Here is a 15,018-nt window from a genome sequence, read left to right as displayed (position 1 = left end):
AGATGCGGAAATATGTACGCATGATCGTACATAACAACACACACACAGAGGAGAAGAAATCACTACATTATTCAGAATACAGATGCTTGTCTGTTCTGAGTCTTCCTCTCCGTTTCCTTCAAGTTCCTGACCAACATCAGGAAAGCACGGACGGGTTAGATTGCAACTCAATTACTACACACACAGGCCTACCACTGAAACAGTCGGATGTGGCCGGTTTGTGACAGTTGCCAGGTTGCCACGAGTAGTTTGTGATCCTCATTGTGACTACGACTGTTATACACGACACTCCTTTCTAAGGTGAAACGAAGACTAAACCGTCTTCCCAAGCAGAAAAAAAGTGAATTAAGACTGGTTATCAGTTTGATTTTCATTCCTGGTGCCTACCTAACCCTTTGTGCGTTTCGAGGTCCGATTGGTACATAACCCACAGAAGTTGTACACACACTCTTCGAAGTCCCTGACACAGAAAGGGTTTAAAAAAAAAGAAGGTATCCGTACATTTGTTACTTCTTTTTAGGTTAGAGCTAGGCCTAATTGTGATAATATTATGTCGTTATCACAGCAATATAAATGCTCAAAACCGATTGGCAATTTCCCGGCTGTTGTCAATAGATACGCCATCACTCATTTTGAAATATTTGATTTGTACATTTTCTTAATGACGTGGATCCCTGATCTAACATCTAGATGGTTCATCTGCCTCAGAATTAATTACAGTTTGAAGTAAAATGTAGTCCTACTTCCGTATCACTCTGGTTACTTCTGTCAGCTAGTAGCAAAGCAGTCCCAACGGAGGGGTGAAACGGCGAACGCTCATTGCTATAGTTGCTATGGTAGCTCACGGTAAATGGGTGTCATTATGACGTCATGATTGGGCAGTCACGGCATGGAGCTTCATGGTCACGGCAGGTTTTTCTAGAGCAACCGTGACAATGAATGTTCAATGTCAAAGGTCATTGTGTCAATTACTTGATACAATAGGTGTTGGAGGACGTGCTAAGAATTGATACTTCATTAGGGGTGGGGGGGGGGGGGAGCTCGGAGTCTGCTTCGGAATTTCACTCCAACGATATCTTGCCAAAGATAGTTATGACAACAAGCTCGGAGTTTAGCAACAAGGCACCTGAGTTAGGTTTTTTTTTTTTCTGTGTGTGTGGGTTTTTGTTGTTGTTGTTCCTGTCTTTATTTGCAATCAGTGAAAGGGGGAGAGGGTCTTCTTTTCCTCGTTGTCACCATCACGGCACTCGCTGTGTACCTCCTTGCTTGCTCCAATCCCCTATATACACGTACGGATGAGCGAGAGGCTGTCCTGTGAATAGGCACGGATGAGCGATTCTTTTATACGAGATCATCTTTATTATGTGTGTGTGTCTCTCCCTCTTCACTCTAAATTTTCTCCTCAGAGAGATTACACAAGAAGGAGCCTTTGATGCACGCTCACCCATAGCATCATCAGCCCATCAGTCGACCCGCAACCTTTGTAAGAAGGCACCGAGACAACACGTCACCATGTTCAAGCCCCACTCAGTAAGACCATGCGAACTGAATGACAGAATGTTTATAGAACTCGGACCTATTCTATATTAATGACTGATAAGAAAGTTATGGACATTTAAAGTTTCAATCGTTTTCACAAGATAGTAACACTAAAAGCATCATCTATATGATGCTATGCAAATTCACAAGAGATGATGATGCCATAGTCATACTTGTCTCTTTACTTGACGTTCTGATCACCGAGGTTACCTGACTCGTCTCAGCATGCACCTTCTGATGAATACGGGAGAACAAAATCTTGAGGAGAGGACCACATCCAGTTTTCTGGAGCTATTAACCATGATGATGCAAAGATACAATTTTAATCAAAGAAAATCTTCTTTTTGTTCAAAATGTATTATTTCCCTACGATAAGAGTTCATTTGCGTAGAAGACAAAAATAAATGATAGCAAATGCAGTTTTTGTATCTATCAAGTCTGTTCTTATAGCATATCCTGTTAAATTGAAAGTATTGTATGTAAGTATCACTGGGGAAAAAACAGATTGTCTTTAATAAAGATGCCGTTTCGTCGTGAATATCAACTATTTGAGATGAATACACAAGTTTGATAAGTTGCCATCTGAGGTTATGAGGTGACGCTGTTTTGGACAGAAACCACTTGTCATAACTAAAGTATTACGCGCGTATGTCCGGTGTCAACTATCTGAATTCCATCAGCAATGCGGTATAGTGCGATGTGTATTAAAAAATATGAAGGGTTTTTATCGCAAAACGGGTTAAACGCCACTTAAAGAAAAAAAAAATCAGACGCCAAGAGAAAAACACAACAAAACTAGACAAAACCCTTTCCAATGATACCTCACTTGGTACATAACAAAGCACCTTCTTGAATTATGATTTAAAAATCCCATATTTTCTTATCATATTCTGGGTTTTTTCAAGCAGGTTTAATCGCAAATATCGTTAATTGGCAAGAATGGCGTCAACTCGTTTTAAGATCAAGCTCTTCCTATCTACACTTTACACACTTTCTCAATGTATCCAATTTAGTAAGGACAAATCACAAGTTTAGGTGCCTATTCAATGGACAGTTCAAGGGCCATCATGTACACGTTCAATGACGCGCAGAGGGTATGAAGGCGTCGACAGACGTCAGTAGGCCTATTACACTATCTTTCCACACTGTTTATGAATCGACGAGAGTAAAAGAGAATTGGTCACACGGTAATCCTTTATACATTAGATATATTTGTACAGTTTTTAAACGTTTTGACAATGCGCTGTACGGTCCTGGGCCCCATTTCAAACAAAGTTGATGTGATAGCAACTGTTGCTGGAATGGCAATTGTCATGCATGGTAACGACAAGATTCCAGCCTCCTGATTGGCTGTTGCTATGGGAAGTTGCCATTCCAGCAAGAGTTGCTATCCTAACATCTTTTATGAAAATATTTTGGCTCTTGTGTCGACTTTCAACAAGGAATGGTCAGTCTGTTTTTATTAGTTTTTTTTTTCCTCACGTTGAATGTGCTTTCATACCTTTTAAATGAAGATGTTCAATTTCCCTTTATATATAGCTTTGACCACATCCATTTTATAGTGACCATGACGCAATGCTGATGTACGATATGTTTATTTTGATGAATTCTCAAGTTCTGAAACCGTATAGCATTATTTCGAAACAGCAGATCAATTACAATCAAAACAGACGTGGGTACGTTGTAAGGGACAAGGTGCACACGTGTGATCTGTGCTTTTCTTGGCACTCCGTTTATCTTCGTCCCGTTCGTGTTGTTTTTCTTTTTCTTCTCATTGCTACTTCATCTTCATCTATTGCTTTGCCTTCTCTATCTCTCTCTCTCTCTCTCTCTGTCTCCTATAACTCTCTCATTTTGCTACAAAAAGACACAATATTGCATAATCCAGACAATGGTTTGTTTTTTGAACAGATAGTGTTTTTTTTTTTTGGTATGTTCAAACTCTCTCTTGCTTTATTTGATAAATCACTGGTTATCAGACATTTACTATAAGTTCTTCATCGCCATCTTTTTCTTTCCCTTCTCTTTCTTGTATCCCTCCCCCCCCCCCCCCTCTCTCTCTCTCTCCCTCTCTTGCTACGAAATAGAAACAATATCGCCCAAGTATAGACAACGGGTTTTCTCTCAGAAAGCATTTTCATGTATGTTTATTCTCTCTTAATTGATATAATTCTCTTAATTTCCAGTATAGTTTATATTATAAATCGGAGGTTATATGTATGCGATAGGGACCGTCTTTATGATATGGAATGTCGTTTGGTGTGATTTTAGTGAGATTTAGATTCCATCAATATCGGCTTGATCCTTAACTACTTGACGTTAACACAGGCTCATAGTAATGAACCTATAGGAAACAATTAGGAAGAATTAAAGTGAGAGTATATACGGAGAGAAAGAAAAGAGACCGAATGTATATGGAAGTATTAGAAAGTGCATGAAAAAGACAGAGTGAACTGGGAGAGAACAGATGACAAGTGACGAATAGAATTAAGTTATAATGTATAGGTCTATAGCAAAAAGTGAACTATACGGTAATTACTTTCTCAGTGTGAACAGGTAGCAGCGGAAGAGCTACGTTCTCCAAAATAATGAACATCGTAAAAATGATGAATGGGACACCGTAGACAACATTGACAAAACGGTATTATACCTGTCAATATCTCAGGTCTTGCAATGATATAAAGTCTAGAGGAGCATTATCAAAATTTAGAAAAATCTTGCATAAAGGCGCTTTTTATTATTTTGCTGTATTTGCCATGGCTTCAAATTGATGAGGATTTCTTTAATTGTATACAAATGCGTCCTCAGTGTTTGTTTTTGAGTTTTTGTTGTTCTTTATCAATCTGTATATGATTACATTTTAATTTGTACATATCATTAATATGTTAATGGACCCCAATTATAACTGAGTTTTGTTTCTCGCGGTCCATAACCATCATTTACTCAATGCTATGTAAATATGCATAAATTACAATTTAATCATCATATCAGATTGTTATTCAACAATTAATGTTGCTTTGTATATTTGTGTTCTTGTAAAGACGCATTGTACACATCAGTATAATGAACGCATATGGGTACATGAATTTTAATGTGCTGAAAGTGAATGCATTTAGATTATTTCTCTTTGGCGCCATTGAAGATAGAAATTATTATATTGCACTGAATTAAATTTGTAATCATAAAAATAAGTTGAAACTGTCACAGTTAATCCACGTAAAAGAGACATGAGAAGTCGACCAACTATAAGTTTATAATAATGGCGACAGAATTTTCAACCTGATGAAGGAACACAACTGGGTCATTCGTTACCAACCTGAATAGCTAATGCATGGGGGTTTGGCAAAGGCAGCTAGGGAGGAGGGAGAGAGGGAGAGAGGGCAATGGCATGATTGTGCGCCAGATGTTGGTTGAGGAGAAAACTTAACATCACTGGTTCCCATGGAACTTTACCGTAACAGTGGAAGATGCTTGCATATAACACTGTGCGTGCATCCGATGCTTTGTACACAATCGAGAATACGCTAATCATTGGGCGAACACAACAGAATACGGGCGTGTAAACCGCATGTTGGGTTATCTCTTCGTAATTCTGTTTTCTTCGGCGATTGTCACTTTGGTATGCAAATTTACCGTGGCGGAGATACAGGCGGTGACTCGCTTTTTACCATACGATGCGGGTACCTGGCAAACGTGGTATCCAAGCGCAGCGAAGACGCCATAAGTAGGTGATGGTGGTAGTGGTGGTGGTGGTGGTAGTGGCGGCGGTAGATGAGGAAGGGGAGAGGATAAAGAGAAAAGTGGAGAAGAGGGCAGCTAGAGGGGCGTATAATGCGGTGTGGGGGGGGGGGTGGGGGGGGGGGGGGCAAGGGGCAAAGCGGGGTCGCCGAGGGCTGTGTCTGGGTGCGTGGCTCTTTCACAAACCTACAGTATAAAGCATATTAACGATATCAGATGATCAAACATGTTACTCTTTTTCTATGTCTTGTATATAAGAAGACTCATGGTAAATTTGGCCTCGGAGATTGCACGAGCTCACTGTATACAGTACGTCTAATACGCCCGCTTAATATAATAGGCATTTTATTATCGCGTTCTCATTCTTTCCTCCGGGTGGCACCGCACCGTTTTCGATTATCCCTGATCAAAACTGCGTGAAGGCGGAATACCAGCCTACACCCACCTATGATTCCAAAACCACGTTTGCAGCTGACGGTGTCTCATTCCTCGCAAATAGACTGCAAGTCTTCAACCGTCTTGTTTGTTTGTTTTTTTTTTTGACCCAAATAATAAGCACATCTTTTCTTGTCATGAAATAGAAAATAAATGGACATTATGCGGTTCCTTTTCAGAAACTTAAAAACTCAATTACTGTTTATAATGTTTTCTCACATGATATGCAACGGACACTTCTAATCATTATTATTTTCATGTGTCTATCAGCTTCTTCCATACAGGATGGGACTCAAAGATAAATATGTGCATTTTATAAACTATACCAGAGATAATTTTTTCTTGATATGGACAATGAAGTATGCGTACTGGCACGATGATCTTGCAGTTTGTATTGTGAAAGGACCCACCTCGGGGAGTTCTTTGACTTCAAGCATGGAGAATATCAGGATAGCGCACATTGGTGATGGGGGTTCTGGCCTATTTATGTTGCTGGGTTTTTTCTTTTTTGTTTTTGTTTTATTCTTGACATTGTTTTTGATTTTTGTCGAAAGTGAGGAGGTGAAAAAAAAATAATTAGAGGTTTGATTATCAAGAGATATGAACTGCATTTTGTCCTGTAAATTTAAATGATAATGTGTCAATAACATTCCTTACAGTGTCTTGATTTCAAACAAAATAAAACCAATTTGCAGAGTATACAAGTGAAGAAAACAAGACGGTAGGCATATATATCTTTTGAATTTTGCCTTATAGATTAGGGACGATGAATTGCTTTTCGTTTAATTTAGAAAAAAGGACAACATGTCCAATGCAGTTATGTATGTAGATATTAGTCATGTTTGAGTTAGCTTTTACATCCAGATTAAAAAAAAAAAAGTTGAACAAAAAGAAGAGAAGAAGATCATTTTTTTTTTAATTCGGACAAAGATGAGAAAGAATTTGTACCTCAAAATTCCTCAAATATTTTCACAAAACAGCGATACTATAAACGCAACCACATAATCATATGCAAATTTGAGGAAATGATAGTGGGATTGTATGTTATACTTCACAGGTCTCTCAATGAACAGTGAACAGAGTTCAATAAATTTTCTTCATTTTTGGCATGATCAAAGAAATAAAACAGCTTAGATAATTTTCTAATGGAGCTTGTATACTTTCCTACTAGGACATAAAATGGAGGTCCCGTGTATGAGAGAGTAACAACTCATGCACGTAAAAGATCCCGCTTCATTCATTCATCGCAAAGACCAGGATGTTTAACCCGGTGAAGTGGTCCCAACTCGCATCCAACTGGATCCCATGGAAGACCAGCTTAACGTAGCTGAATATGGGCTATCCAGCATCTGCTCAGATGGAAATGAGCAAACAAAGTGCATGTTCTTTTTTTTTTTTTATACTATCGTATTCATTCATTCGCACACACAGGTCATATAGTACTATTCTTTATATAAGTGTGTATACTTTTGCTTATACACTTTGTACTATATGTATCACCTTTTGTTCGATAGAAATAAATTGAATCGAATTCAATTGAAGATATTGATCAATGCTTTGCACATAAAGAAATTGCCATTTTCTGTTGTTTAAAAGGTCCCTGCAATACAAATGTATGTTGACCTCTGCTGATGCCTTCTCGTCTGTACATAACCATTATCCAATCACTAAACACTTCATGAAAATATGCATCATTTGTTTTGAATCATTGTTTTTTCTGTACCCTTTTAAGCCCCATCACCTCTTTAAAAATCATCCAGATCATCTTCCTTCATAATCTGGCTGTGACATCATCCTCTTGTAACACTTAAACTGAACAATAGACACAGTTATGTGCCTTATCATTCATTGCTGTGTCAAAAATTTGTCAGAAACATTTGCATAAAAAGAATGAAAGTGTGATGACTTTGTGAGTACAGTTATGATAGCAGTGAATGGTGCAAAGACACATAACTGGACGTGTCTATTGTTCAGCTCATGTGTACAGGAAGAAGATATCACTGCTGAAATATGAATATGATGATTTTAGGGCTGATGGGGCTTGACACTGTGAAGAAAAAAATAAGAAAAAAAAAGTCAAGAATATAATATCATGATGCGTATATGTACAGACCAAAAGGCATCTATAGATCATTTGGATTGTAGGAACCCTATAACAGACCTTAAAAGGGCACTGCTTTAAAAAAAAAAATTCCAATCCTCTACATGTATCTTCATACAATGGCTTATAAAGAAACTACACTTAAAGGGATGGTACAGTATTGGTGGAGATGAGAATTGGGCCTATAACTTTTTGTGAGATACCAAGAAAACACTTATGAAATAGTACATAGCATACCATTTCAAGAGGAATTCAAAGTTATTTGATGAAAATCGGGTTTGGAATGACTGAAACATCCAAAAACAAAGTAAAACAAAGCGATCGTCATAAAGTGTGGGCCCACACTCATTAGAATCGCTCTGTTTTGAATATCTCAGCTATTTGAAAATCAATTTTAATCAAATAACGTTGAATTCCTCATGGAATTACATGCTCTTTTTCATATTTCATAAGAGGTTTCTCATTATCTCACCAAAAAATGTTAGAAACCTGAAATTAGGTCTCAACCAAAACTGTACGATCACTTTAACGTTAGGAGGGCGAAATGATTTTGAAACTAAGATCAATATCTTGTGATTGTAACTGATAAGAACATTATAATATTTGCCGTCGGGAAAAAAAAGAGAAATCATTGGCAGACATAGCTGTAGATATGTTGTTGTTGTTGTTGTATCTGTATCATAATCTATTCACATTATACATTATCCCATAATTGTCACCGACAACCCCCCCCCCCCCGGCTTGTTCTTTACTTTTGTTATGTTGATTATCTTTATTGTTTTATTTCCTTAAGGGCCTATTTCATCTTTCGACCGTTACACTTCAAGAGAATAAGAAACTGACTTCCTCTTTCATGCTCTCTCATCTCCCTCCCCTCCCCTCTTCTCTCACGCACACACCCACACACAGATACCCACCCACACAGACTCATACAATCCCTGTGCGTTTTCCTCTCATCCTCCCCTCCCCCCCCCCCCCCCCCACACACACATCTTCTCTCACGCACATGCTGTCAGGTTTCTTTCCCAGTATTGATCTGTCTCCATTGCCTGTCTCTCTTCTTCCCTCTCCCTCTCCATCTACACACATGCCTACCCCCTCAACAGATATCACACCGCGTAGCATCACCTGTTGCCACTCCGCTTCCTGCTGTTGCTGTTGTCATGGCAACAATGACTTGCTCAGGTCGCTTTTGGTGCGGCTATACGTCGTCTGGGCTCGAGTTCAGAGCTCAGATGTGCGCCATAAATCGACTCACGAGCGCATCCTTTTAAAAAACAGGAGACGTCCACCCGATATGCGCGCATAATAGCTTATAGAGCCGATGATCGCTCCACGACCCAAAATTACAATGGGACCGAAATCCTTGTCTTTTGTGCGCCGAGCGATAAAAGAGGTGTTTTAAAAATGTCGGCCTGCAACCACACGTTAAAGAACCCCCAGAGATGAAAGAAGTCCTTGGCTATGCTGGGAAGGCCTTTTGTTGCAGCTGTGTGCGCTTGATTAGCGAACCGCTCCTCTCCTCTTGGGTAGGAAAGATGATGTCACAACGAAGACTATCTTCCAGTGTACGTGTATGAAGTAGAAGACTGTCGAAAAAAAAAAACACGACTTCAGCAGCAACAACAACAACAATTACTATACACTGACTTCAAAGTATTTTGTCATCAAGAGCAGGTAGATACAATGAAGCAATATGATGAGATTGGGGTTATTTATACCATGCGAGGGGACAAGAATCAAACTGCACCGGGGAGGAAGGGGGGGGGAGGGAGGTGTAATGAGAAGAGGGGTGCAAAGCAACTAGACGTTGACTTTAATTCCTACTCCTTTCCGTCTGTTATTACTGAAGACTTTGTCAAGCCAGAATTAATAATTGAGAGATTCCGATTAGATATCCTAGTCGGATAAATACAGGCCAGGAGAGCGCAGTGCGACCAACTGTTCCTTACTGCTACCGTTTCAAGCCGAGATGATGTGGCTCACACAGTACCCATGCAAAGATGAGGCACTACGTATGTTCCTCGAGATAGATTATGTACAGCACGGTTCATATGCATTGCTCCGTTTAAAAGCAGGGAGGTCTCACCTCCCTGGTTAAAAGGCATATTTGCTTATATGAGCACAAGTAATGGCAATGATTTGCCGATTGTTTTGACGTTTTGACGTTTGGCCGAATTCCCTATAGACACTTTTGTCCGAGTATACTCGGAACAGGTCTTGAAACTCTCAATGTATACCAAGAACTAATGAACAGAGCCAAACAGGAGCTGGCGAGTCTGTGATGGATATAATACACAATCATGCACAGGCATTTTGAAGACTAATGTATGCACACTAATCAATGACCATCACGATATTTGAATATTGGACATTTCATATTTCGGCAACTTCATTACGCCGAGTCAACTTTGTCACTGACACAGATAACTATGGTGGTCAACATATTAAATTGTTTAAAGGTATTTTAAGAGATGAGGGGCTGAAACATTATGGCAGCTTCGTTACCCCCCCCCCTACTTGCATTCCAAGTGTCCTGCAAACAAACTCCATTCTTGAAGAAATTTATGTGATTATACAAGATATATACGGTTTCAGAGAAGGCATTTCTATTTTTACTCGGTTTCATTCGGTTTTAGATGGGAAATGTAAAAAAAAAAAACAGACAAAGAAAAATACGGAACACAATGCTCGCGAAATATCTTGAAGCCTCAGTTGCATGATAAGTGTTGGATGAGATCCCTGAGATGTACATTAACACGGAATCTGAATTCTTTACAATTTATAAGATTTGAACCTTTTTCATATCAAATCATTTCAGGCATCTCAAGAAAGTGGAGTATAAATTCTCAAGAAAAGCGCACTTGAGGTTGTGTGAAATTTATAGTTAGCAGCTAGTGGCTAACTGACTTGGAAGTAGAGCACCCAATTACAATACCTTACAAACGATGTAAGCGAAAGAGTGAATGCTCGTATGGAGCCCAGACGTAAAGTGATCCCACTTCGATAATGGTGACAGACAAAATGGTGAAATGTAGGGTGCAGAGTGATGATAGTGTATAGGCGCTGATCCCCTAGAACAAAGGAACCGGGTGCCTCATCATGTATTAAATATCAAAGGTAACCAGGAGAAGAATAATGAAAAAAACAACAACAATAACAACAACACAGAGCTACCGGAAATCGCGATCTGGCCCTCTTTCTATGGTTATCACAAACTTCCGCCTAGCTGCGCGGCGAGTATCCGCCGAGTTAACGCGTTGACCCCATCGCCATACTATCAATCGCTTACCACCACCACTCCTTGTGGCATCCGATGCCCCACGCTTCCCTGCATCACAAGCTGACTTCCGCGTTCACAGAGGGATGCGACCCACTTTGATATATCTTATATATTGTATGTGTGTATGTTTGTGGCTGAATAATGTACATAAGAATGAGGATGGAGTTTTATATGGAAGACGTTTGATATTGCGCAGCCATCACTACCCCAGTCTCTCTCACATTCTCTCCATCTTTATCGATCTGTCTATCTATCTATATCTATCTATCTATCTAAATCTGTCTATCTATCTATCTATCATCATAATCTATCTATCTATCTATCTATAGATATATATCTATCATATCTATCTATCTATCTATCTATCTATCTATCTATCTATCTATCATCATAATCTATCTATCTATCTATCTAATTCATATATCTATCCATCTAATCTATCTATCTATCTCTGTACATCTATCTATCTACTAGTATCCATCTATCTACATGATGATTATATTTATTTTCTGTATCTCTCTACATACAATGCTTGTCTCTCTGCTCCCATATTGTACAATAATCTTTCTGTATAAGTAGAATTGTCTCTTCCTCTTATTACTTCTATAATTGCCTCTACTTATTTCTTTGTCTGGAAAAATGAACTTAATGAAGTCTGGTGTACCAGCTAGAATGCATGAATTTGATAGATTATAATTCAAAGTGTGCAAAACTGACTTTGTTCATCGTCGTATTATAATTATGCTACAACTTCCGGTATTGAATATTTTGACTTGAAATTCGATAGATTTCTTTAGAAATGTAAGTATCTTGTACAGTTTCATTTGGATACCTGGACACTAACTAGTATAATGAGACCCTAACATTTTCATAAAAGTCACCCGAAGAATTGAAATCGTAGAAACATTGTCTTTGCGTGAAATTTGCTCTGTTTTCTCATGAAAGAATATTTTGAGTTTTCCGTGTCACCACCTGCGTGTCACTGCGGAAGTTACTTCAGACTTTTCGTCTTGGATGTCATGCCAGATGGAATAATGTCGCTTTTCTCAAAACAACAAATCATGACAGTGATCTGATAAGAAATTATAATGATTCAAATAATGATATGGGGGGAAATCATTGGTGAGACTGTCAGTCTATTAAAATCGGATTAATTCCGAAAATGTACCGTTTCTTTTGTTAGTTTTTACGGAATGAATAGATTGAATGTTGAAGCGATAACTCCTTTATCTCCCTTGTAACTCCGTTTTCCTTTGTCCTCCATAATTTCTCAATTTTTGGAGGCTTCTCTGTAAACAGGCAAAGTGCGTAAAGCGCATTTCATCTGGACGGCCTTTTATAGAACAATAATACTTGCCTATGACGTCAGAAACTGAGACCATGGATTTTTTTTTTCAAATAATATTCATTCACTTCCAATCAAATGATCACGAGAAACATCAGTTCACTTTGGTATAATAATATACAAACATAAGAGAATTATTGTTTTAAAGATAACTTAAATAATTATACATTTTCATTTTTCAATATAACAAGTAAAATGGCAGTAGTACAGCAATCACCGAAGGAAAAAAAAATGAAAATATATCATATCTTAATAAAAACCCACCCCTAGCTAACCTAACTACCCTTCTTAACCATAATATACTACTTTACAATGAGCTACCCCCCCCCCCCCCCCCAAAAAAAAAGAATAAAGGAACCTCCACTCCTCCCTTACTTAGTTTCCTATCCTTTCCTTCCCACCCCTACCTTCTACAATTTTACTATTTTTCTACCTAAACACAAACACTCATAAAAAAAAAAACCAACATAGAAACAAACCCCACTCAGGCATCGCCATTGTAAAAATCATTATTTTATTTATTATGGGCACACACCATACACACAGACAGACAGACACACACACACACATGTAGAGGCATTACATAACTGTTTTTCAAGCATCGTTAACACAGACTTTGTCGACAACATACATGTTTGGAGATAATTTAGTGGAAACATGTTGGCCAACCTTACACTCATTACTTCCCAAACCATGTCTTCTTGTCCTTTGCAACCGCGGAAGGCGGAATGACAACATTTTGATCTCAAGGAGAATACTCCACTAGATCAAAACTAATGTCTTTATGCGACTTCTGATTTTGTATCCGCACATTAAACATTTAGGTATGTTCTCACATAGTTCATGATGTATGCCTTCTGTCAATTCAATTATGTAGATGTCTGAACGACAGACTGCCGATCCATTCTTTATCTCTGTGTGTTCAGAGACACAAACCGCTGTGTTTTGGAATAACTAATTTCCAAAATGACAACAGCAAATGCGTGGCGATCTTAAGACTGCATATTTTCTTTTATCAATTGCAATTATATCATTTCCCCACTTTTTTCTCTTTGCTCCCCTCATGGTTATAAAACAATATGTGCTTCATAAGATGACAATTATTTGCTTTCGGATCATACATTGTAACATTCATTTTCATTATGTATACGAAAAGAATAAGTGCTTTCATCTTTGTTTTGAAAATCAAGATCATGGTATCGATGGCCATGGGGATGATGTATAGACAGTGTTGGTGATGATGATGATCATCATCATGATCATCATCTTCTTCATCACCATCATCATCATCATTATCCTCCTCCTCCTCCTCCTCCTCCTCATCATCATCATCATCTTCATTATCATCGAGTGGTGATAATGATAATGATGACGAGAGTGGCAATATCGAAATTGACAAAGAGAAAAAAAGGAGGATGGCCATGGTGATATAAGAGCTGGCAGCATGTGTATCTCGTTGCTATGGAGACAGGAAGGATGCCCCGATCTCTCCCGGGCAGAGGGAAGAGCGAGGGAGACAGTCGCGGTTCGCGTTGTCAGCCGATCATCCCCTGATATCACTCCGTGAATCATCCCTTGCATGTATAGTCAACCCTCAAGCCCTAGCAACCATCTGTGCCACAAGGATTTTTTGGCTTACCCACAAGCTCTTCTTGCTGTCACTCAATTGACTAGAAATCTCAACATCTTTCCCCCTCTCTTTCTTCTATCTAGCTCCTTGCTGAACCACTCCCGATTCGATCTTCCCCTGCTCCATCGCCTCGCTCCTCCTCCCCCTTCAAACTTCCTGCCGCGCTCTTTGTAACATTTCGTCGTGACAACACGCAATCGAAAAGAGCATGCATCCTATATGACGTTATCATTATGTACTTGCATTTTGTTACGAGTACAATTTTGTTTTTGTGCATCTTTACTGAGGGTACTTGGCTGGAAAACAATTATTACACCACATCTTCTGCATCGTTACTAAAAACATGTTTTGTCCTGGGATGTTTTCCAATGATATAACATCCACCACCTGACTAATATAATTATCATTTTTCTCTTCGAGATGCGAACAGACCTGACGAAAAGACATCATTTTCTTTCCCCACGCGCGATAATGGGTTTAGTTTTGACTTCGTTTTCATGCGCGGCGATGACAAAATAATGTGGCAGTGTGAAGCACTCAGTGTACATGGACGAGTGCGGCGAACATGACTGGTTCACCGCGAAGGTCGCGTCAACCTTTATATCTTGTAGATTGGTAAACAAATCTATGTATACGATGTCTGCCATTTATGAATGGTAATAATGATGTTTGTCTGGTGTTTGTACAAGACGAATTTGACTGTGCGCTTCCGTCATAGTGCTTCAACGAAGATAATATATAACAAACAGAAAATGTTTACTTTATCTAACTATTGTTACTTTTCTATTTACGTCGGATTAACTCTTCTGGTTTGGGTTCTGTCGTCTTCAATCGCATGTCCTATGAATGCTATTATTGAAACAGACTAACGGTGTAACACATATTCCTTTCCATCCTCACTACTATCCTGTAGGCACTACTATGGACATGTATAACAAAAAGGGATT

This window comes from Diadema setosum, chromosome 9, assembly GCF_964275005.1.
Source record: "Diadema setosum chromosome 9, eeDiaSeto1, whole genome shotgun sequence".
Classification (NCBI taxonomy): domain Eukaryota; kingdom Metazoa; phylum Echinodermata; class Echinoidea; order Diadematoida; family Diadematidae; genus Diadema; species Diadema setosum.
This window is presented reverse-complemented; position numbering follows the sequence as displayed.